Genomic DNA, 26379 nt, shown 5'->3' on the forward strand with positions numbered 1-26379 from the left:
AAGCTTGGAATGATTAATTTTCATTGCGATCATGATGATATCATGTACGGTGTTCTTGGCAAGCCACGATAATCTGATTTTTGCGATAAAATTTGGTGTCGAAAATATACGGTAACCGACTAATAGCGTGTTGAAGACGTTCATCTACGTAGGTTGGTATTGAACCGACTTACTCTTCACTGTGATGTCAGTCTCTCTTCCAATCAACAACACGCCGGCGTTCAAGAAAATCTCCAGCTAGCTATGCCACACAACTCAGGGATTATCCTATTTCAAACTAAAATGTTGTATTTTCCTTTTTTAACGTGAATCCGACTGAGATACGCACCTCTAATATTTCCATCATGTTTGCCTGACTAACAGGTCAATAATTCAAAATACGATCAATCTTAAGTTCCATTATTTCCATATGAAATTAACTTAAATTATTCTTATATCCTATAAATAATATTAATAAGTTAAATTCTTAAATACTAATTTTATTCAAAAATTATTTTTGTATTAATAAGCTGTTATTTAAATGATTCTTATGTACATGTAGGTATCTCATCAAAAATAAAAAAAAATATTGACTTGAAGATATCACTCTCATTATTGGTTTACATTTCATTCACATTATTAGTATTTTTTTTTAACATCCACGGTCTCGTCTATTCTGATAATCAATTGTGAAGTGGAATCGGGAAACGGTACAAGTGCCATAAAATGAAAAATGCGGTTTTTTCACTAAAATTGATCTATGTGCCGTTGCCAATAATATGGAAAAGGATGTAAGTTGAACCAACCTCCCTTTTGTAGTTCAAACTCTTTCCGAAGGATAGAGCCTGATACAAGTCCAACGGCATTTTTGTAGGGAGTGATACAAGTGCCAGCCAGAAATTGTCATGAAAGCCACGGCAGCTGGGTTGTAACCAATCTTCTTAAAATAGTTGCTTACTTCCTTCTTGATTTCCTCAAAACGAGCCTCACTGTAAGGGGGCTTAGTAGAGACCATTTTTGTTAACATCTACAATCAGCTGCTTGACACCCAGGGTGAAAGCAAACAGAGCATATTCACGGGTTTGACCGTTCTTCGAGATACAAGTTTCGAATTCACCCATACCAGCTGCTACAATCAGTGCAGCACCGTCAGCCTACGAAGTATCCGTAATCACGTTCTTGATGAAATCTCTGTGTCCAGGAGCGTCAATAATTGTAACATAATATTTACTAGTTTCGAACTTCCACAGAGCAATATCGATTATAATACCACGTTCACGCTCAGCCTTCAGTTGTCCAACACCCAGGCATATTTGAAGGAACCTATGTGTAAGAAATGTTATGAATGAACAATATTAGACCTACTTCGCTGTCTCATATATTTGTCATCAGTTGCATAATATAGTACGTTCTTTAATAAATGCCGTTCAGTGTAATAATATTCATTGTCGATATCGTGCTCCGTGCTCCTCACACTTGTATCACTTTCTAAAGACATTTCGCATGGCACCTATATCCTTCCCGAAAACTGTACATTTGATGCACTTCTGTGTCTCAATGAGCAGGACTGTACTACACTGTTCTATATCATTATCTTTCTTTTAACCTAAATGATACCTTGAAATTGTCAAAATGTAGTAAAACATATCAGTTTCAACGTAATATAGTTTTCTTTAATTTCCCACGATTTTATTTATTTTTTTATTTTTTTTATTTTGGCATATATATCGCCCCCCAGCTCCACTCCAGAATTATCTTCCTCAATTTCTCTGGGGAATTATATTATTTCAGGAAGCTCTCCTGACCTGACATGGATTACCTCCTATATCTCCTCAGTCTCATATATAAAAGAATTAAAATGATCAGTCCACTAAACTACCATAAAAATAATTCTATGATTCCTTTGGCTACTTCAAAATTAATGAACTGTTATATTAAGAATAAACTAACATGAAATTATCTGAGAATAGGACTCTCAAATTCTCCTTAAATATCAGATTCTAACTTGTTATTAACTTTTATCAAGATCTTGAATAATTACATAATATTATGTCCTACATATGTACGTAATTATAAAAAGGTTTGTTCGGCCTTGTATTTAAAGAATGCTTCTTTTTGGTGTCTCATCCTAACATTATTTCATTTTTGTAACTGTATCATTAATAACGTAGATGGAGTAAGCAATGTTTCACATGTGTAGCTTTCAATTGCTACCTAGGCTGATATACCAATGAACATAAAAAAAATATATATATACCTATATATGTTTGATCATACTTGGACATATACAAAATATTCCCTAAGAAATATGTAATAATTGTTCAATAAAATCTCAACAAGTTTATGTCTAGGTCAAATAAAGGTCGAAATGCTTTATAAATCCAATCATTGAGTGCTAATGGTCAAGGGCTACCGTTGATGAAACTTTCACACTCGCAAATAGCAATAACATAACAGTATGAAGACACTACTGTCAATGATTTACTGTCCCCACTTAAGTCATTTTAAATATTGAGTAACATGTAAAATTTTCTTAGAAAATGCCGTCATTATACTCTACTATAGGTTATCTAGGGTTATTTTTGAGGATCGTACGTTATTACCAATCTGCAAGTTCACTAACCAAATGTCAATAACTCAAATAATAAGACAAGCCATGTTACATATCCCTATATGCGTCAAATATATCCTGATCCATAGCTGCTTGAAATAAACGGACATCAATTCCTTATTCGTCGTCGTATTAATCACAATTCCACGCCTAATATCTCAATGCATATATTATTTATAACATTGACAAGTCTTACCTCAATATTCCCGACGTATATGAGCTCACCGTAAATATAAACATCATTAATTCTTTTCAAAGTACCGCTCAATTCACTACTTTCAATATCTCATCAGAATTCACATTATATGGATCAACAACTATCATTTATATAGACGCATACTTCTCTCATTAAAGTATGAAGATACTAGGCCTGTACCAATTTACATTAGGTAAAAGTTGACGTCGTATCCGTACGTTAACCTATAATTCAATATACTATATATTCTCGTTTGAAATATCTCATTTCACATTATGTACGGCAATATTCTTTGAAAGAAAACTAAACATTGCAAGCAAAGCACATCATTTGCGAGTGTTATCTTTCCTACACATGGGAGTGTTTATTAGTTTTGGAAGATTACCTAAATCCATCAGTTAAACATCAACATTGGTACATTCGCGCTGAAACTCGATATTGAGATCACCTCTCGAAGATATATATCGACCTAGCTCTCGTACAATCACCATCGACAACTTGATATCACCATATAACTACAATTTAAGAAAAGAAATTTGTGAAACTTAACTTAATCCATCTGCGTTTCTGGACTGGGATGGCTGCTTCCTGGTTCTCCTAGGACGTTCATCTCCGGGTTATCGCTGCATCATGACCGGGCTGCGGCCACGATCCTCGGGTCCGTAGGAATGGTTGGCGGGTTACCGTCAGACTCTCGTCCCATCTTCAGTCTAGCCGGTCATCTCGTAGCTCTCGAAGACGTGCATAAAACACATATTTGAAGGCATCATTAGCTTCCTTAAACTATACTTATGTTGAGCAGAGTAGGTTATGTGACAAACGTCAATATTATAATTTGAATAATCTTAAAGGGTATCTTAAGTGTTGCTGTGTCTTCACTAAATACATTAATTGATCGATTTTCGCTAGTTTACTCGGAACCTGCGCTCCACTATTTACTTTGTTTATTCCCTTTTTTTTTGATACTCTGCTTGGGATTTCCGTTACGACTACGAAAAATATATTCTTCTGTTCTAGTTGCCTATCAATTCATACGTAAATCTCTTCCCGATGACTTCATGCGATGTTCACCCGTTCTTATTGTTGTTGCTTCCAATTAAAAGTCACTGCATTCATTTAAATCACGGCCATTTGGATTCCACATGTCTGCACTTTCTTCTAAGATATTCATGGCCTATTTAATTCTGCACGCCTGTATATTACAAGTCGTATTTTCTGCCGCATGATTTCCGACACTTTATCGCTATTCACGGTAAAACGGCGATTTTAATATCGCGATTCTAAATGACCAGGGCAATGAAATGGTACATTTTTCTTCCCTGCTACAGACAAATAAATGTACTGCTCGCAGTATATTTATTTCCATTCCATTTCTTTATATAAATGGAGCTTTCATTGACCTGTTTGAATAATTCTGTCATTTATGATTTTAACATTCTTTAAGCCTTATCCATGATCTTGTTTAAAGTACAACTTCATGTTGGCGGCATTGTGTGTGTTTCTATATGTACCTGTCAAGTTTTCTATAATGTAGGCGTTGTTACCTAATACTTTCTTTATGATGTATGGGCCGTCGAATAAATGGACAAATTTGGAAAATATGCGTTCTGATGCATTTGAGCCAGGTGATTTTCTTATCAGCACCATATCATTAATCTTGAAAGGTGGATGAAATCTTTTATTTTGGACTCTTTTCTGTCGCCTATCAGCCTGTCTCCTCAGTCTTTCGTTTACCATCTGGTTGATTTCTCCGCTACCAGGTCTTTGTTCGTCATTCTCTCCAAATATTGTATCCCATGGCCTCTTCGGATATTGATTTAAATGCACAACACTAGGTATCTGGTCGGTCGATTCATGGACAGTATTGTTAACACTTTCTTCAATTATGTTTAAAACGTCAATCCACTTCCAATGACTCTCAGAACAATATATCCTGCAATATTTTGATATTTCCCGCATACAGCGTTCTACAGGATTGGCTGAAGGATGCCTAACGGAGCATAATATATGTTTAATTTGCATTTCATGCATTGCTTCTTGAAATTCAGCCGATGTAAATTGGGTGCCTCTATCTGTTAGCATTTTCTTAGGCTTTCCCATTTTAGGTATTACGCCTTTATTTATTGCCCTGAGTACCTGCTTGGTTGTGGCTCTTTGAATTGGCTGCAATGTTACAAATTTTGAAAATATGTCCATGGTGACAACTATATATTTACGTCCTTTAGTGGCTGATGGTAGTTTACCAAAAATGTCTATTGCAAAAATTTCTCTTGGTGCTGTCGGTAATATGGCAATTGGTTCGTGCTTAGTTAAAAATGAATTGTGCTTCGTTCTCTGACAAGTATCGCAAGTCTTAATGACATTCCTGATTGTTTTTCTAATTCCCTTCCATGTAAATCTTTCTAATATTGTTCTTGCTACTTTCTCCATTCCTCCGTGTCCTATAATCCTATGAGTATGCCAAATCATTTCTTTCTGCAATGCCTGCGGTACCATTATCCTTAATTTATTCGTATCCTTGTTAATATAGCTCATTAGCATTCCGTCCTTCAGTACATACTGATTGTTCTCATTCGCTCGCCTGTTATCTTCTGGATCATCACGCTCTATTCTTATAATTTCTTGCGCTAGTTTCTCATCTGATCTTTGCAAGTAAGCAATATTCCTTAGTCTTTCTAGGAATTCTTCGTCTTGTTGTATTAACTCAATATGCTGTATTACTACTTCTTTTTCTACAGGGTTTCTACTCAGTGCATCTGCAAGGATGTTACTTTTCCCACTACAATGTTCTACTTTGATTTGAAATTGCTGAGTAAATAAGATCCATCGTGTGATCCTCTCACTTGCCATTGCCGCTTTGAGTCCAAATTCCAAGGCTTTATGATCCGTTCGAATTGTTATCGGGTATCCGTATATAATTTTCTTCCACTGTTGTAGCGCGTACACAATGGCTAATAGTTCTTGCTCAGTGGTAGTATAACTTTGCTCATGTTTTCGCAGTTTACGACTGGCAAATGCTAAGTAAGTTCGTTTCCTACTTTCGTCCGTTACCTCTTGATATAAACAGGCACCTATTCCAACATTGGAAGCGTCAGTTTGAATCACGAATTCCCTGGTATAATCTGGATATCCCAGTTTTACACTATTGGTTAATAATCTCTTCATTGCAAGAAATGCTTGCTCTGTCTTGTCATTCCATTTCCACTTGTTGTTCGATTTTAACAGCTCTTGTAACGGTGCTGCTGTATCTGTGTAGCCCGTGCAGTGATTCGCGAAAAACTGGGTCATTCCTAAAAATTGTCTGACTTGCTTAATTCTTGTCGGACGAGGAAATTCACATATCGCTTGTATCTTTACTGGATTTGGCTTTATTCCTTCACCATCGATAACGTGTCCTACAAACAGTGTTTGCTCTTGGCAAAATCTTGATTTGGCTAAATTAACTTTAAAACCAGTATTTTCTAGATTTTCTAACAGCTTGTTGAGTTTGATACAGTGGTCATCAAAAGTTTCGCTTGCAAAAATCAAATCATCCACGTAGCATGTTACGTAATCTTTGATCTCAGGTAATAAATTCCTGTCCAGAGCTCTTATTAATACAGCGCAACTATTTTTTAACCCAAATGGCAATCTGCAGTATGCGTAAGTTTGATTATCAAACATAAATCCAGTTAAGAGTCTTGATTTTTCTTCTAATATTATATGGTGGAATGATGATGTGAAATCTAAGTTTGTAAAATATTTCATGTTCTTGAATCTCTTCACTATTTCTTTGATTTTCGGGACTTGATTATATTCCGGTATTAGCTTTTCATTCAATTTTCTAGCGTCGAGACATATTCTCAGACTCCCGTTACTTTTCTTCACAATTACAATTGGATTTAAATATGGTGTTGTTGTCTTAATGATTATTCCATCATCTACCATTTCTTGGATAAGTTTCTTTACATCTTGAAAATACTTTTCAGGGACGTCGTACAATTTTCCCTTATATGGTGACCAATCATTCACTACAAGTTTGTATTTAAAATTTGGTATCTGGCCAGGTTTGTCCTTAAAGATCTCAGAATATCTTTCTAAAATTGCATTCAACTTCTGTTTTTCCTTAGCATTCAGCTTGGTTTCAGCAATCTTTTTCCATATACTTGGTTCTTCCCTTTCATCTTCAACATTCAAAATCTTTTCTAAACTTTGTATTATCTCCTCTTCTTCTTCTTCTTCTTCAGATTCACTCAGCCTCCTTTGTGCCGTATATTCTTCCGCCTGTCTTTGTATTTCTAATCCCTCCATTTTCATATGTTCTGAATCCTGTGTTTCTTCATTCAGTTTGATTCTTTCTTTTGTTCTCTCACCATCAACCTCGATAACGGGTAATCTTATTTCCTGTTTTCTCAAATCAATGGTCATTCCTGTGGCTACCATAAAATCAATCCCAAGAATGATGTTATATTTTATTCTATTCATTATTATGAACGGATGTTCGAATATCATTCTGCCAAGTTTTATCTTCAAGTATGTTTGTAATTTGCACTCAACTGTTTTATCCGGTATTATTCCTCGTATTTTAGTTTGCGCAACTGGTTTTTTTTGCTAGGGGCTTTACGTCGCACCGACACAGATAGGTCTTATGGCGACGATGGGATAGGAAAGGCCTAGGAGTTGGAAGGAAGCGGCCGTGGCCTCAATTAAGGTACAGCCCCAGCATTTGCCTGGTGTGAAAATGGGAAACCACGGAAAACCATGTTCAGGGCTGCCGATAGTGGGATTCGAACCTACTATCTCCCGGATGCAAGCTCACAGCCGCGCGCCTCTACGCGCACGGCCAACTCGCCCGGTGCGCAACTGGTATTACAGGTAATTTATCCTTTCGATTGATTTCGTCAAACAGTATTTTCGACATGACGCTTATGCTCGCTCCAGAGTCAACTAAGCAGTGCGTCTTCAGCCCGTTTACCCGCACAATAATAATGGGTAAGCGTGCTCTGATACCAATATTATCTTTTTGCATATCTTCCAATAATTCATCTGGATCTACATCCCAAGATTCAATTTGTAAAATACACCAGTTTTCAATTTGGTAATTCAACTTATCCCTTGTACTATTTACTTCTTTCCCTAATCTAAAATTGGCGTTTTTTTTTGTTCCGGGTATCCAACTCATATGCCTGGGCTTCCGGGTTTAGCTTTTGCTCATCTCTTTTTTTTCTTTTATACTCTTGTAATTCCAAGCTCTCGGCTCCTTCTAAGTCTCCGTTTATGTTCCGATCCTTGATTGTGTCTTCCCATTTCTTCTTCTCTTGGGTCTCTCTCCTCAGATCCTGAATATATTGCCTATTTCTGTTTTCTCTTCCGTCATAATTGTTAATCTGTCTTCCACGATACATAGGTCTCCTTCTATAATTGCCTCTATCTCCACTATTCCTGTATTGGTTATATGGTCGATGATATGGCACAAATCTTCCGTTTCCACCTTGCCTTCCGACCTCGTGACACTCTTGCCTGCACCTACATCGGCTCTCTTCCCTCATCCTTTCCTCATCTTCTTTCCGTTCTCTTCTTCTATGATCCCTATCATTTTCTCTCCTTTCGGTAAACGATTTCCTCTTGTCGTTTTCCCGAGTCAGTATATTTATTACTTCTTCATTGTTCGGGCTTCTATTTATTCTATTCGATGTATGACTAGATGTCATATCGAGTTGTCTGAGTATACTCTCCATTTCTATTGCCGACTCTACATTTGCAGCCGCAAGTAGCCTTTGGATCTCTGGAGGGAATTGTTTTTGTATAGTTTTTATCGCCTCCAGTTCACTAGGCGCTGAGTCCAGATCTTGAAATCTATGGAATTGGTATGAAAAATACTCGCTGTATCGAGTTTGTGCTGTTGATGAGTATCTCTTTGAATACAACTCTAATCTGAGATTCTGTTGAATCTCAGGATTCCAAAATCGTTTTAGAAAGGCTAATTTGAACTCTTCATAATCGTGAAAAGTATATTTAAAAGCCTGATACCAAAGGTTTGGGTTGGCGTCTAGGTGTTTCTCGACTACCCTGAGCTTTTTCTCATCTGGTATCCTGTTTTCTCGGAAATACTCCTCAATTTCACGCAGAAATCTCTTTGGTGACATGGCTGCGGTATTGTTGAAATGTCTAGGTCGGTCATCGTAAGTTTTAATAATATTTATGATAGCTGGATGTCCATTGCCGTTAGTTCCTATTATAATGTCTTTATTGCTCTGGTCTGTTTCTCCAGATACAGTCGGTGTTCCCTCTCTCTCATTAATCTGCACTTCCACCATCCTCTGTTCATTCGGTTGCTTGGATATTACCGATTTTGTTATCTGGATTTCATTTTTAATATTTTGGATCTCCTTCCTCATCTGATCCAATCCTTGCTCTGTCCTAATCATTCTTTCTTCGGTTTCATTCTTATTCTTTTCTATTTCTTCTTTTATGATACCTATTTTGTCTCCAATCTGGTCACGCGCTGTTATAAAGTTCACTTCCATTGTTTTGTTCGTCGTTTGTACAATTTCGTTTATTGTTTCTATCTTTCCTTCGTACTGATTCCATTTTTCTTGTGAATCTATTTTTATTGACTCCATATTGTCAGTTAATCTCTTGATCTCATCCTCTTTCAAGCTTTGAATATACTTCTTACTTTCTGTTAATTCGCCTCTGATTCTATTTACTTCTTCATAGATCTCCTTATTCTTATTTTCCATTGTTTCAATCATTTCGGTTCGAAGATTCGTTAATCCATTTTTTATTTCGAAAACTTCTCTTCCGATTTTACCAATTTCTGTTTTCATCATCTCCTTCTGCCTCTCTTCCATTTTTCTTATCTCTTCCATCTGGTTTCGCTGCAGCTCTTTCATCTCCTTCTGCCTCTCTTCCATTTTTCTTATCTCTTCCATCTGGTTTCGCTGCAGCTCTTCCTGTTTCTGTTGGTACTCTTCTTGAAATTTTCCAAATAATTCTTCCAACTGCTTCTTCTGCATCTCCTCTTGCTGCTTAATCATTTCCTGCTGTCTCTCTTCTTGTTTTCTGATCATTTCTTCTTGTTTTTCTTCTTGTTTTCTGCTCATCTCTTTCAATATTTCTATTATTCCTTTCTGCCCTTCTTTTGCCTTTTCTAACTCCTCGGTTATCTTCTCTATCTCCTCATCCTTTTCCTTTTGGTATTCCTCAACTTGTGACCTCAATTGACTAATAGTCGCCATTTTATGTCTATTATTGCTTAGCTTCGCTAAAGATTCTATTTTGCTAATTGTTTATAGTTTGCAACCAATAAAATATATCAGTATTTCAATTCAGTATGGGACTGACAGTCTGACTTCCCCCAATAAACCAACCATCCTACTATCCCAGTCACTCATGACACTCAAAAAGAAGCATTCTTGGTATTTCTTAAATTATTATCCTATTAACCATCTCTATCTTAATATAAAATCCTATCATAATCTGAATTAATATTATCAATCAACTTAACCTATCAATTATTCAAATTATTAGTGTAACTTATCATTATTATCTATCTCTTCTTCCGCTCCCATATGCATCTGCATATCTTCTCGCTTGATTCTTGATTTGCCCTTCTTTCCTCTCTTTCTTCTATGTAGCAGCGTGAAATAATTTCTGTTCTACTGTGCTTCTCTTCCCTTGATCTCAATCATAAATGTCCAATTCTAATCATTTTCTTCTTCCTCTCAGCCTTACTTCACAATTGTACATCAAGTTCTCTTAATTATTCTTTCTCTTGGTCATGCTACGCCTCTTTCTCAGTTTTGCCTCATTGGTGGGCATTGATTTTTCTTGATGCACCCTACATTCATTTTGTAACTGTGCTGGGCGTTCTCAGTCTTGCTCCACTGTTGGGCGCCAATTTTTCTTGAACCGACTTACTCTTCACTGTGATGTCAGTCTCTCTTCCAATCAACAACACGCCGGCGTTCAAGAAAATCTCCAGCTAGCTATGCCACACAACTCAGGGATTATCCTATTTCAAACTAAAATGTTGTATTTTCCTTTTTTAACGTGAATCCGACTGAGATACGCACCTCTAATATTTCCATCATGTTTGCCTGACTAACAGGTCAATAATTCAAAATACGATCAATCTTAAGTTCCATTATTTCCATATGAAATTAACTTAAATTATTCTTATATCCTATAAATAATATTAATAAGTTAAATTCTTAAATACTAATTTTATTCAAAAATTATTTTTGTATTAATAAGCTGTTATTTAAATGATTCTTATGTACATGTAGGTATCTCATCAAAAATAAAAAATAAATATTGACTTGAAGATATCACTCTCATTATTGGTTTACATTTCATTCACATTATTAGTATTTTTTTTAACATCCACGGTCTCGTCTATTCTGATAATCAATTGTGAAGTGGAATCGGGAAACGGTACAAGTGCCATAAAATGAAAAATGCGGTTTTTTCACTAAAATTGATCTATGTGCCGTTGCCAATAATATGGAAAAGGATGTAAGTTGAACCAACCTCCCTTTTGTAGTTCAAACTCTTTCCGAAGGATAGAGCCTGATACAAGTCCAACGGCATTTTTGTAGGGAGTGATACAAGTGCCAGCCAGAAATTGTCATGAAAGCCACGGCAGCTGGGTTGTAACCAATCTTCTTAAAATAGTTGCTTACTTCCTTCTTGATTTCCTCAAAACGAGCCTCACTGTAAGGGGGCTTAGTAGAGACCATTTTTGTTAACATCTACAATCAGCTGCTTGACACCCAGGGTGAAAGCAAACAGAGCATATTCACGGGTTTGACCGTTCTTCGAGATACAAGTTTCGAATTCACCCATACCAGCTGCTACAATCAGTGCAGCACCGTCAGCCTACGAAGTATCCGTAATCACGTTCTTGATGAAATCTCTGTGTCCAGGAGCGTCAATAATTGTAACATAATATTTACTAGTTTCGAACTTCCACAGAGCAATATCGATTATAATACCACGTTCACGCTCAGCCTTCAGTTGTCCAACACCCAGGCATATTTGAAGGAACCTATGTGTAAGAAATGTTATGAATGAACAATATTAGACCTACTTCGCTGTCTCATATATTTGTCATCAGTTGCATAATATAGTACGTTCTTTAATAAATGCCGTTCAGTGTAATAATATTCATTGTCGATATCGTGCTCCGTGCTCCTCACACTTGTATCACTTTCTAAAGACATTTCGCATGGCACCTATATCCTTCCCGAAAACTGTACATTTGATGCACTTCTGTGTCTCAATGAGCAGGACTGTACTACACTGTTCTATATCATTATCTTTCTTTTAACCTAAATGATACCTTGAAATTGTCAAAATGTAGTAAAACATATCAGTTTCAACGTAATATAGTTTTCTTTAATTTCCCACGATTTTATTTATTTTTTTATTTTTTTTATTTTGGCATATATATCGCCCCCCAGCTCCACTCCAGAATTATCTTCCTCAATTTCTCTGGGGAATTATATTATTTCAGGAAGCTCTCCTGACCTGACATGGATTACCTCCTATATCTCCTCAGTCTCATATATAAAAGAATTAAAATGATCAGTCCACTAAACTACCATAAAAATAATTCTATGATTCCTTTGGCTACTTCAAAATTAATGAACTGTTATATTAAGAATAAACTAACATGAAATTATCTGAGAATAGGATTCTCAAATTCTCCTTAAATATCAGATTCTAACTTGTTATTAACTTTTATCAAGATCTTGAATAATTACATAATATTATGTCCTACATATGTACGTAATTATAAAAAGGTTTGTTCGGCCTTGTATTTAAAGAATGCTTCTTTTTGGTGTCTCATCCTAACATTATTTCATTTTTGTAACTGTATCATTAATAACGTAGATGGAGTAAGCAATGTTTCACATGTGTAGCTTTCAATTGCTACCTAGGCTGATATACCAATGAACATAAAAAAAATATATATATATATACCTATATATGTTTGATCATACTTGGACATAAACAAAATATTCCCTAAGAAATATGTAATAATTGTTCAATAAAATCTCAACAAGTTTATGTCTAGGTCAAATAAAGGTCGAAATGCTTTATAAATCCAATCATTGAGTGCTAATGGTCAAGGGCTACCGTTGATGAAACTTTCACACTCGCAAATAGCAATAACATAACAGTATGAAGACACTACTGTCAATGATTTACTGTCCCCACTTAAGTCATTTTAAATATTGAGTAACATGTAAAATTTTCTTAGAAAATGCCGTCATTATACTCTACTATAGGTTATCTAGGGTTATTTTTGAGGATCGTACGTTATTACCAATCTGCAAGTTCACTAACCAAATGTCAATAACTCAAATAATAAGACAAGCCATGTTACATATCCCTATATGCGTCAAATATATCCTGATCCATAGCTGCTTGAAATAAACGGACATCAATTCCTTATTCGTCGTCGTATTAATCACAATTCCACGCCTAATATCTCAATGCATATATTATTTATAACATTGACAAGTCTTACCTCAATATTCCCGACGTATATGAGCTCACCGTAAATATAAACATCATTAATTCTTTTCAAAGTACCGCTCAATTCACTACTTTCAATATCTCATCAGAATTCACATTATATGGATCAACAACTATCATTTATATAGACACATACTTCTCTCATTAAAGTATGAAGATACTAGGCCTGTACCAATTTACATTAGGTAAAAGTTGACGTCGTATCCGTACGTTAACCTATAATTCAATATACTATATATTCTCGTTTGAAATATCTCATTTCACATTATGTACGGCAATATTCTTTGAAAGAAAACTAAACATTGCAAGCAAAGCACATCATTTGCGAGTGTTATCTTTCCTACACATGGGAGTGTTTATTAGTTTTGGAAGATTACCTAAATCCATCAGTTAAACATCAACATTGGTACATTCGCGCTGAAACTCGATATTGAGATCACCTCTCGAAGATATATATCGACCTAGCTCTCGTACAATCACCATCGACAACTTGATATCACCATATAACTACAATTTAAGAAAAGAAATTTGTGAAACTTAACTTAATCCATCTGCGTTTCTGGACTGGGATGGCTGCTTCCTGGTTCTCCTAGGACGTTCATCTCCGGGTTATCGCTGCATCATGACCGGGCTGCGGCCACGATCCTCGGGTCCGTAGGAATGGTTGGCGGGTTACCGTCAGACTCTCGTCCCATCTTCAGTCTAGCCGGTCATCTCGTAGCTCTCGAAGACGTGCATAAAACACATATTTGAAGGCATCATTAGCTTCCTTAAACTATACTTATGTTGAGCAGAGTAGGTTATGTGACAAACGTCAATATTATAATTTGAATAATCTTAAAGGGTATCTTAAGTGTTGCTGTGTCTTCACTAAATACATTAATTGATCGATTTTCGCTAGTTTACTCGGAACCTGCGCTCCACTATTTACTTTGTTTATTCCCTTTTTTTTTTGATACTCTGCTTGGGATTTCCGTTACGACTACGAAAAATATATTCTTCTGTTCTAGTTGCCTATCAATTCATACGTAAATCTCTTCCCGATGACTTCATGCGATGTTCACCCGTTCTTATTGTTGTTGCTTCCAATTAAAAGTCACTGCATTCATTTAAATCACGGCCATTTGGATTCCACATGTCTGCACTTTCTTCTAAGATATTCATGGCCTATTTAATTCTGCACGCCTGTATATTACAAGTCGTATTTTCTGCCGCATGATTTCCGACACTTTATCGCTATTCACGGTAAAACGGCGATTTTAATATCGCGATTCTAAATGACCAGGGCAATGAAATGGTACAGTATTTACCGTAGGCCGCCGGTGTTCTTTCTCACGCGGAACTCACAACCCAAGAATATTCGGCAGATGAAATTATTATCAAGAGCTAGTCTGGAAACTCGTGTAGTCAACCTGGACGCGGGATGGTGCAAATGGTTGTTGTTTTCACCAGCGGATTGAATTATGAAAAAGGGTCTTGGAAATATAAGAGAAAGGGGATTGAGAGCGACGAATTTATATGTATGTGGAGATGAGAGAGATGGATGAAATGAAGCTTGGATTTTAAGTGATACCGCTGGAATAAAGCGAGGAGAAGGAGTTTGAGACAAGCTATATTTTTGCAGAGGAAGTATTTAGGAAACAGGCTGTGTTGAGGCAGGCTGTATTGTTTTCCGCTACCAATCCGAATTTGAGACGACTACTGTGTGAAGCACCGTAAAATTTTCTAGTAAAATCCCAAGTGAAACGACTCTAGTAAAATGTTAAAATCTTGGTAGTAAACGTTCAGCGATTTTCTACTTAAAGCCCGTTTGATATTAAGATAGTGCGACCTCAAGGATAAAAGAGCACTTTTGACACTCGGTTGGTGTTATATTGAATTTGTTCACTGGATATGTCATTGATATAAATAGGTGGAATTGATGATAGGCGATTTGAGAGTTTCGAATGCGGTAGTGATGATTATTATTTTGAAGGCATCCACTAAATGGTAATCGTGTGTTGGGAATTTTCATTTGCTTCCCTAACACTTCAGTGCACAGGCTGAGATTGTGTTCGAGGTGGAGAATCGTTCGTCACGTATATTTATTTTTGAGTTCACGTATTGTAATGAGGTATTGTAATGAGGTAGAGACTTAGACTACTGTATTTTTCGACGTGCATTCATTTGATAGTAAGAGACGTGGTTCCGTCGTGTGGTATTTGTCTGACCAGGTCTAGTATTGAATGTCGGAGTTGTTTTAAATTGCTAGTTCGCCTGATATGTTAAGGGATGCGTGGAACGACCCACTTTGACGCCCGACGATAGATTTAGGACGTCACATGTTATCCTTGGTGTCACTGATGATGAGACGTCCTAGCTCACGCCCGACGATAGAATTTGGAAGGTATCATGTACATAGTGATTAGTGTTAGGATGTACAGATTTCAAGTTAGCCCGACGATAGGTCTGGGATGTCAGCTGTACACACTCAAGTCTCAGATTAGATGTTTCTTTTGTTTTTTTGTTGAAGTGGCCTGGACGAAGGTAGCATCTACAGTATAATATGATTATGAAGAGGGTCAATGCGTAGCTCCCCATTGAGATAACGGGACCGCTATCGACGAGTGAGGGTTGTCCAAATGTTGGATATCGGCCCGATATAGATTAAATATTTTTACTGTGATTCTCCGTGCGTGTTAAGCTTTAATGAATTCGATATGTTAATTTATTTTTACGGACTTTATTTTTTTCTCGTTTTGACGTCCGTTTCGTTTGATAGTGTGCATATTGACACTCAGTGTATTAGTGTGAGACTTGAGTTGCGAATGCGGTTTCGATTCGTCAGCCAGTGACAATATTTTATTTTCAATCTTGTCGTACTTTCATTTTTATTCATAGTTGAAGTAAGTAAGTAATCATTTTATAAGTAGTGTGTTGGGACAGACAGTAAATAGATAGATCTGTACGGGTAGCATTGTTTTTCAAGGGAAAGAATTCCTTAAAGTTGTAGTAAATTTTAGCGTGGACTGGTAATTTTATTAAGCATAACAAAACCATTTCTAACCTGAAAATCGGTTCGATAATAATATTTTTCAAGTGACTTTCCACTTTTTAATTAACTTCAGTGTTTGGCATTTCTTCAAAATGCATGATTAGTAAGTGTTTCCTGCATTTCGCAGTTTTGTTCCTTTAGAACGACATAACGTAAGATCCTCACGGATCCTGTTGTTGTTGGTTCCTTCCGAACAGCTGTTTTGGGTGATGCACATTTAGCATCGGGATTACCTTGTCACTTAAGGGCGTCATGAATGACAAATACATGGTGGGATTTTATTTCAATTGTGAATGATGCTGTTAACTCGTAGTGAACACCATGCTTTCCCATAATATTTCGCAACCTATCCAAAGCAACTGATAGTCAGTTTGGTTCGATTAAGGGTCCATTCGGCGGGTGTTCCGTATCCGTGAAGGGTATTCGACTGGTGGATAACCTTAATTGAGAGAAAATCAGGCGTTCTACTTGTTGAAAGTCAGATTTTCCACGGATCGTGTGGATTAACTCTCAGTTCTCGTTTGGAATAATAGGTGCCCGGTTTTCAGGTCTTCCCTTTTTCAGTTTTTCAGTTTCGCTGTCCACTAACATATTAACTTCTCCGAAGCAACTCTTCGACATTGGAAGAAACAAATTGACCTTATGTAATGTGACTGTGTTTGGAACATTCAAAAAAATCAATCATTTATATTTTTTTATTTTGCAAGAATGCATATTAAATTAATGATGTTATCGTGCTATTTCAATTTAATAAAAGTTAGTAAGCACAGTCTTGCTCCTCATTTCAAGTAGTTAGGCTCTCTTCTGAACCCCATCGTTTGGTTAAGATCGTGACCGAATTTATTCCCGCAACGACCCATGATTTAAGAGTTCTAGATTGTTCTACTGTAGCAGCCGTGGCCGACCAACGATGGAATGGTAAGTTCAAGGGCTCAATATAGTGAATGATATTTTCCTTTCACTGAATGGCCATGCCTTTGAAAGCGAATATCCGGAAAAATCATGTGCATGACACCGCGCGATTGGCTGCAGACTTTAGGTCACGTAGCTGTCAGCTTGCATTCAGGAAACAGTGGGTCTGAATCCCACTGGCGGCAGCCCTGAAGATGGCTTCCAATTTTTACACCAGGCAAATGCTGGGGCTGTACCTTAATGAAGGCCACAATCGTTTCCTTCCCACTCCTAGCCGTTTCCTGCCCCATAGTCGATGTAAGACCTATCTGTGTCGGTGCGGCGTAAAGCAAATTGGTACAAAAAATAAAATAAAAAAGATGAGCCTGGAATTGTGCTCTGTTTCTCACTTTTTATATGTATTTATAGTATTAAAAGTTATTGAATATATTTTCTGTTGCTTTCCCTACATACAATACATGTAGGTGTCCCCATTCATACCTTACCAGATTTTACAATTTAGAGACTAGATCTGCAATACCGTGTGAACATCTAAGTCCTTTACTTTCGTCAATATTATTATTCCTTTAAATGTCATAAATTATAGGACTATATACAAGCATAATAAATTATCGACCGAGCGAGTTGGCCGTGAGGTTAGGGACACGCAGCTGTAAGCTTGTTTTCGGGAAATAGTGGGTTTAAACCCCACTGTCGGCAGCCCCGAAGATGGTTTTCTGCGGTTTTCAATTTTCACACCAGGTTGTACCTTAATTAAGCCCACGGGCGCTTCCTTCCCACTCCTAGTCCTTTCCTATCCCATCGTCGCCGTAAGGGCTATATGTGTCAGCGCGATGTAAAGCAAATTGCAAAAAATATTGTATCTTTTTCAGTTCTCTTCGATCATATAATTTACCACTCTCCTTTCCATTAACGAAAATAATTTTACAAGTTAAAATCTTTTTTTTTTTTTTTTTTTGCTATTGGCTTTACGTCGCACCGACACAGATATGTCTTATGGCAACGATGGGACAGGAAAGGGCTAGGACTGGGAAGGAAGCGTCCGTGGCCTTAATTAAGGTACATCCCCAGCATTTGCCTGATGTGAAAATGGGAAACCACGGAAAACCATCTTCAGGGCTGCCGACAGTGGGATTCGAACCTACTATCTCCCGAATACTGGATACTGGCCGCACTTAAGCGACTGCAGCTATCGAGCTCGGTAGTTAAAATCTTAAGCAAATCATACATATAAGGAAAAGCTAAATAAAAACTCCACAATAGAATGAAACTACAACAGAGTGTCATATATTTCCACACACGTCCCACTAACTACTTACACTTTTCGGAGACGCCGAGGTGTCGGAATTTTTTTCCCACGGAATTCTTTCGTGTGCCGGTAAATCTATCTACAAGAGGATGACATATTTGAGCACCTTCAAGTATCACCGGACTGAGCCAGACTCGAACCTGACAGCTTAGGCTCAGAGAGCCAGCATCTAAACCGGCGATGACAGTATTTTATCTACTTTACCCCAAAATTTCGCCAACGCTTTTAGGCCTAAAAACCTCGCTCATTCGCTTGTAGGAGAGAGGACATTTTCGATCGTTGGGCAGAATTATACCAAAGTCCTGCTCATTTACACAAAAGATAGCGAAATTTGCGTGCCCTCCTTCTAAACGTGTTGTTAGGAGACTTAATATGAACAGTAAATATACTTTGTGTTACTTAACTGCACCTGAACATCGTCCTCTTTTATAACCCATTTCTCCTGTATTTATGCTTTTTGGGCTTTCTTTTTTACTGAAGAGAAGCATCACAAGTATACTGTAGTATCTGAGAATGTTTACATGTAAGAATTTTGAACCACATCTACATCCACACAGTTTTAAAAGTCCCCTATTTACATTGATGAATACAGCGGAGTGAGCTGTTTGCCAAACAGCTGCGATTTCAACATGCTCTGCTCTCACAGACGGTGGCGCCGCTTCTACCTCTAGTGAACTATTTACTAACTCTATGGTTAAAACCATGACTGCTCAACACAGGACAGTTAGTCTTTCAATATCTTTTTCAAAGTTCCACATGTCACAGTTGACTGAACTCAAATTTGCAAAACCACTGATTACCTCCTAAGCATCCTCTAAGTTAGGTTTGATAATAACGTTATTGGTTGTATATCCCTTTAATTACTATTACGATTTTCAAAGTCACCGAGTGCCGAAATTTTGTCGTGCAGCAGTTCTTCTACGTGCTACTAAATCTACAAACACGAGGCTGGTTTTTTTTTTTTTTTTGCTAGGGGCTTTACGTCGCACCGACACAGATAGGTCTTATGGCGACGATGGGATAGGAAAAGCCTAGGAGTTGGAAGGAAGCGGCCGTGGCCTTAATTAAGGTACAGCCCCAGCATTTGCCTGGTGTGAAAATGGGAAACCACGGAAAAACATATTCAGGGCTGCCGATAGTGGGATTCGAACCTACTATCTCCCGGATGCAAGCTTACAGCCGCGCGCCTCTACGCACACGGCCAACTCGCCCGGTGCTGGGTATTTCAGCTCCTTGAAATACCATAGGACTGAGCCGGTACTGAACCCATCATCTTGGGCTTAGAAGGTTAGTGCTCTTCCGTCAGAGCCACTCAGCCAGCAACTGAGTTTGAACTCATAGATCTGTTACCATCAGTTTAATAATAATAATAATAATAATAATAATAATAATAATAATAATAATAATAATAATAATAATAATAATAATAATAATAATAATCCTGCCCTGTTTTACAATTGGGACATGGATTTGGCCAAGTTTTTACGGCTGGATGCTCTTCTTGATACAAACCTTATGACGAGGGATGTATTCACTATTGCGTGTTTCTGTGCTGATATAAGTTGTGTGTGTTTGAAGATAAAAGTAGTAAGACGAGCACAAACACCTAGTCCCCAAGGCAGAGGATTTAACCACATGCACATAAAATTCCTGACTCAGCCGGGAATCAAACCTAGGTCCTTCTGAGCCGAAGGCTAGTACGCTGACAATTCAGTCAAAAATCCGGAAAATATTAATTTCTTTTGCCAGCGGCTTTACGTCGCACGACACAGATAGGTCTTATGGCGACGATGGGATAGGAAAGGGCTAGGAGTGGGGAAGGAAGCAGCCGTGGCCTTCATTAAGGTACAGCCCCAGCATTTGCCTGGTGTAAAAATGGGAAACCACGGAAAACTATCTTCCGGGCTGCCGACAGTGGGATTCGAACCCACTATCTCCCCGATGCAAGTTCACAGCCGCGCGCCCGTTGCCAACTTAATACTACGGGCTCTAGAAATGTATACTTTTGCTAATTTTGTTGAAACCTGAAAATAGTTACTGAATACGTAAGCGTCTGCAAGTATTTGGACTTTCCTCTCAGCGCAAGGGATACGGACCCTGCACCGACTGTTGGACATTTTTTAAAAAATGTAGCTTTTGTGTGTATTTTGTATTACATACAACTCTCCTTGGCTGAACATAGGCTGCAAATTTCATTAATGTCGAAGTATACCTCCTTGTAAACAACACGTTCAGTGAGTATTTTGTCAAAATTCTCAAACAGTTTTCCCTGGTCAGGCCCTTGTATAATTTTAATTTTGACATCATCAAAGCGACGCACCCTGAACGACGCTATATACAACTGTCCACGGCTGAACACAGATTCTTTTAGAAAAGTACCTACTTTCGATAATAGTAGTATAATTGGACAGTTCTGGCGCCACCGCCACCTCCGGCTCCCAGTGGCCGCCTCCACCTCAGCCAGTGGCCTCTCACCTCCACCTCAGCCAGTGGCCTCCCAGTGGCCACCTCCACCTCCACCTCAGCCAGTGGCCTCCCAGTGGCCTCCTCCACCTCAGCCAGAGGCCTCTTCCAGTGCTGCCAACTTAACCTAACTAGCGTGAGATAAACAAAGCCACGTGCTTTTTGACAGACAACAACGCACCGCTAACCTCAGTACTGCCATCTTGACGGGCCTAAACCTCAGTAGTGCCAACTTAACCTCACAAGCGCGAGGTAAACAAAGCCACGTGCTTTTTGACAGCCACGTGCTTTTTGACAGATTTGTAAACAAAGCCACGTGCTTTTTGACAGCTGTCATCGACAACAACGCATCGCAAACCTCAGTACTACCATCTTGACGGGCCTAAACCCCAGTAGTGCCAACTTAACCTAACTAGCATGAGGTAAACAAAGCCACGTGTTTTTTGACAGATTTGTAAACAAAGCCACGTGCTTTTTGACAGACAACAACGCATCGCAAACCTCAGTACTGCTATCTTGATGGACCTAAACCTTAGTGGTACCAACTTAACCTCACTAGCGCGAGGTAAACAAAGCCACGTGCTTTTTGACAGCTACGTGCTGTTTTGACAGCTGTCATCCGCCATCTTTAAACCACAAAGCACTGTGCTGCCCTCTATATCGCAGTAGCTGCAAAATTCGTCACCTGTCATCGACAGTGCTGCCATCTTGACGGGTCTAAACCTTAGTGCTACCAACTTAACCTAACTAGCGCGAGGTAAACAAAGCCACGTGCAGCTGTCATCCGCCATCTTTGAGCACAGTGCTGCCCTCTTTAGCTACTTACCTTTGAAATGTGGTGGCGGATAATTTGAAAAATGCTTTTTGACAGCAGCCATCTTGCATCGCAAACCTCAGTGCTGCCCTCTTTAGCTAGATACCTGTGGTAGCAGACAATTCCACGTGACAGCAGCCATCTTTAATCAAGAGAGCACCGTGCTGCCCTCTATGTGGTGACGGCAAATTCCACGTGCTCTTGTTTGGAAACAAACTCACGTGCTTTTTTTGACAGCTACCATCCACCATCTTTAATCAACAGAGCACAGTGCTGTACTCTTTAGCTAGATACCTTTGAAATGTGGTGGCGGCAATTTGAAAAATTCTATGTGCTCTTGTTGGGAAACAAAGCCACGTGCTTTTTTGACAGCTGTCATCCGCCATCTTTAATCAATAGAGCACTGTGCTGCGGGCAATTTCGTTAGCTGTCATCCGCCATCTTTAATCCAGAGAGAACAGTGCTGCACTCTATGTGGTGGCGGTAAATTCTATGTGCTCTTGTTTGGAAATAAATTCACGTGCTATTTTCTGACAGCTGTCATCCGCCATCTTTAATCCAGAGAGAACAGTGCTGCCCTCTATGTGGTGGCGGTAAATTCCACGTGCTCTTGTTTGAAAACATACTCACGTGCTTTTTTGACAGCTGTCATCCGCCATCTTTAATCCAGAGAGAACAGTGCTGCACTCTATGTGGTGGCGGTAAATTCCATGTGCTTTACAAACCTATGTGCTTTTCTGACAGCTGTCATCCGCCATCTTTAATCTAGAGAGAACAGTGCTGCACTCTATGTGGTGGCGGCAAATTCCACGTGCTTTACAAACCTATGCGCTTTTCTGTCATCCACCATCTTTAATCTAGAGAGAACAGTGCTGCACTCTATGCGGTGGCGGCAAATTCTACGTGCTTTACAAACCTAAGCGCTTTTCTGTCATCCACCATCTTTAATCTAGAGAGAACAGTGCTGCACTCTATGTGGTGGTGGCAAATTCTACGTGCTCTTATTTGGAAACAAATTCTACTCGCTCTTCAGCTGTCATCTACCATCTTTAATCAAGAGAGCACCGTGCTTCCCTCTTTGTGGTGGCGGATAATTTGAAAAAATTCTTTTCGACAAGCAGCCATCTTTAATCCAGAGAGAACAGTGCTGCCCTCTTTAGCTACTTACCTTTGAGGCGGTTAATTTGAAAAATTCTTTTCGACAAGCTGCCATCTTTAATCCAGAGAGAACAGTGCTGCCCTCTTTAGCTACTTACCTTTGAGGCGGTTAATTTGAAAAATTCTAGCTGCCATCTTTAATGAAAAGGGCATCGTGGTGCTATCTTGCGGGTAATATTTTACGTCACAGCTGTCATCCACCATCTTGCATTGCTAACCTTAGTGCTGCCCTCTTTAGCTACTTACCTTTGACAAGCTGTCACCCGCCATATTGCATCGCAAACCTCAGTGCTGCACTCTATGTGGTGGCGGATAACTTGAAAAATCTTTTTGACAAGCAGCCATCTTTAATCAACAGAGCACCGTGCTGACATCTTTAGCTACCGCCATCTTACATCGCTTACCTCGCTGCTGCACTCTATGTGGTGGCGGTTAATTCGAACAAGTTTAATCACGCATCGGGTAAGCTAGAGTAAGCACGTGCTGTTGTGATGACATCATCATACATGTTTAGACTTGTCCGTTTTCTTAAGAGTAAGTCGATGTAAAGGAATGTGGTAGCGGTAAATTCGAACGAGTTTAAACATGCATCGGGAAAGCTAGAGTAAGCAAGTGCTGTTGTGATGACGTCATTGTGCATGTTTAGACCTGATCGTTTTCTTAAGAGTAAGTCGGTGTAAAGCAATGCAATAAGTACAACATTTTTTGAATGCGATCAAATATTTATTTACAAATGTACTACAACAGTGTTCGTTTTTGCTGCTGACAAGGTTGGTGTGCTTCTTAACAACGTATGCTTCCGAAATGCCTCCTGCAACATTCAAATTAAACAAAGCATTTAGAAATATATTATACTAAGTATGTTATGCTTTACAGAGAAGATCATGTACTTCTTACCTTGCTGTTATTCCTTTTCGGAATCATCATCATCATCATGAAGTACTAGAGAAAGTTCATTCATACACTGTGTACAGTGTTCAATCCTCGGATTTGGTCCATCCCAATCATCATCACCATTTTCTCCTCGATGCTTGTAATGTCGCTCACATGTTCTGCATAAAGCTACTTCGATTGACATCTTACTGTGTAGAGGAAGGATGTCCCAAAAATTATGTACGTAAGAGGCAGCGTACGTATATAAAAATCCTGGTGGTAAGTATTGAATAAGATGTTTCGGCATCGATGATCTACGTTTATAGAACATCTTAATAGCCTCACTCACTCGTGAAACATAAATAAGATGTTGCGTATGAGCATGCAAACAGCATGCACATTTACAGTTTTGTTCCATAGCGTACGATGTCGAAGCACACACTAATGAAAATGATAAAGATCTATTCTTATTTATAGTCTCGTAACAATATTCGTTAGCGGATGGTAAGTAACATCACTCATATGAATAATAAGACAATAGGCTGCTGTGTTAGCAGGAATGTTTTCAGATGTTTCAAATTCTAAACGAATATCAACTGGAGATTCTTTTATAGATTCTTCATGATAAGAGCAGTCTATAACTACAATCGGTGCTTTATTTTTAAATTCTTGAGGTGTAAATAGCGGACGATCTTCTTTCTGATAATACGATGATTGAAATTTACAAAACATGTCATAGAGCATCCCAAACTTATTTTTCTCAAAGTTAATGTCGATGTTTTCGTAGGGATACGTAATTCCATTGAGATATAGTCTAACGTGTCTTAATTTGCAGTGATCAAACAGTGAGCTATCTTTTTCGTGATTGAATTTACGATTAGTTTGAAATCCAAAAATAATGTACAAGGGCTTCTCAGTAAAACGTGATGTTTTAACTGCCCAGCTATGCTTGTTTGTAGGTGGTAACACAGGATATTCATGCAGCTCCCAACTTCTAAAACGTATAGGTAATGGTGTATCATTTTCTACAATCTTGAGCAATCGAAGTTTTTCACGATCAGATAAGGTTACATGTGGGATCCGCCACAGTATACGATGCAGTGTTATTTTCGATTCTACAGGTGTTTCTACTGCTTTAAGAGAATTGTAATCACTTCGATCACGGATTAGAATAAGCTCTTGTTTTACGTTGATTATAATACGTGTAAAGTCTTCTGCGAATCCAAAAATATGTTTCAGTGATAACATACCCGTAAAAGTTCCATCCTCATTAATCATCCAGTTGTTAGTAGATTTTGGACCCCATCCAGCCATCCGCAAAAGATTACTTTCTTCATCACAGAAAGAAGGGTAGAGTTTCATTGCGCTTGTAATACCAACATTCTTCGTTCGATCTATTTCAACATTATTTACTTCATATCGCGCTTCAGAAAAGAGAAAAGCTAGAGCATGGTTGTTTAGTTGTGAAGTGCTTGGTCCACTTCCATCAGACTTTTCTAATCGTCCTTCAATATAGAGGTAGCTTTCGTGTGGTAAGGTGTAAACATCTTGTTGATTAATAATAAAATGAATTTCATCATTGTTATTTAATCCAAACGTAAAAGGTTGATAAGAATGAAGCTCACTTCGTACTACACCTTCACGACTTTCTACTGTATTCGTAATGTCTAGCATTTCTTCCATTCTGTTGTAGTAGTGTATATCCTAAATCTTGGAGTATCTGCTTATGGGTATCTGTTAACTCGATGAGTCTCTGCACACATGTAGTATGCCTTCGGAATGTACACCGTGTTTTATAGATGGTTTTCATACTGGTTTAAGATGTAGTTTGTAAGCTACGTACGCGTGCTGATCTAAATGAATAAGCTGATTATGTTTATTTACAAGTCTAAGAGTAATGTTGCTAATGTGTTTTACAGACACAGGATGATAAAGAACTACTGCTGGTTTCTCACAAATAGTATATCCACGTTCCTCTGTAACAATAAAGTCGTGCAGGACGTGCGAAGGTTGTAGATTACTATTCAAGTCTGTAATAATATTACAAGTAATGTTCACATTATAATCATCGAAGAGTTTTATAGGTTGATCAGACTCGTAACGTACGTTCGGTAGGAGCTCCCTCGATGAAAATCCAAGCAGTGGACCAATCGAATCAGGTTGTGATTTGAAGTCAATCTTAAATGATGATTCAATAACACATTTGTGCGTAATGTTGCTTATAGTGATTGAGAACTTGTAATTATGATTACTAAAACTATCTTCCCCAAACTGATCAATTAACGTACTTTCAATATAGTCGTGAATATCATCTACTGTATAACTACCTGAGGGTAGTGTTAGCACATACTCATCGTAATAGAACTTGTTTAAACCATCACGCACATTATAGATTTTATTGTAGCTTTCAAACGATACTAGTCCAAGACTATGCGGCTGATAACCAAGTTCGATTGGCGGATTAAAATAGATGGTTGTTTCAGGTCCTTCTCCACGTACAGCA

The sequence above is a fragment of the Anabrus simplex genome, chromosome 7 (assembly GCF_040414725.1).
Source record: "Anabrus simplex isolate iqAnaSimp1 chromosome 7, ASM4041472v1, whole genome shotgun sequence".
In the NCBI taxonomy this organism is placed as follows: Eukaryota; Metazoa; Arthropoda; class Insecta; order Orthoptera; family Tettigoniidae; genus Anabrus; species Anabrus simplex.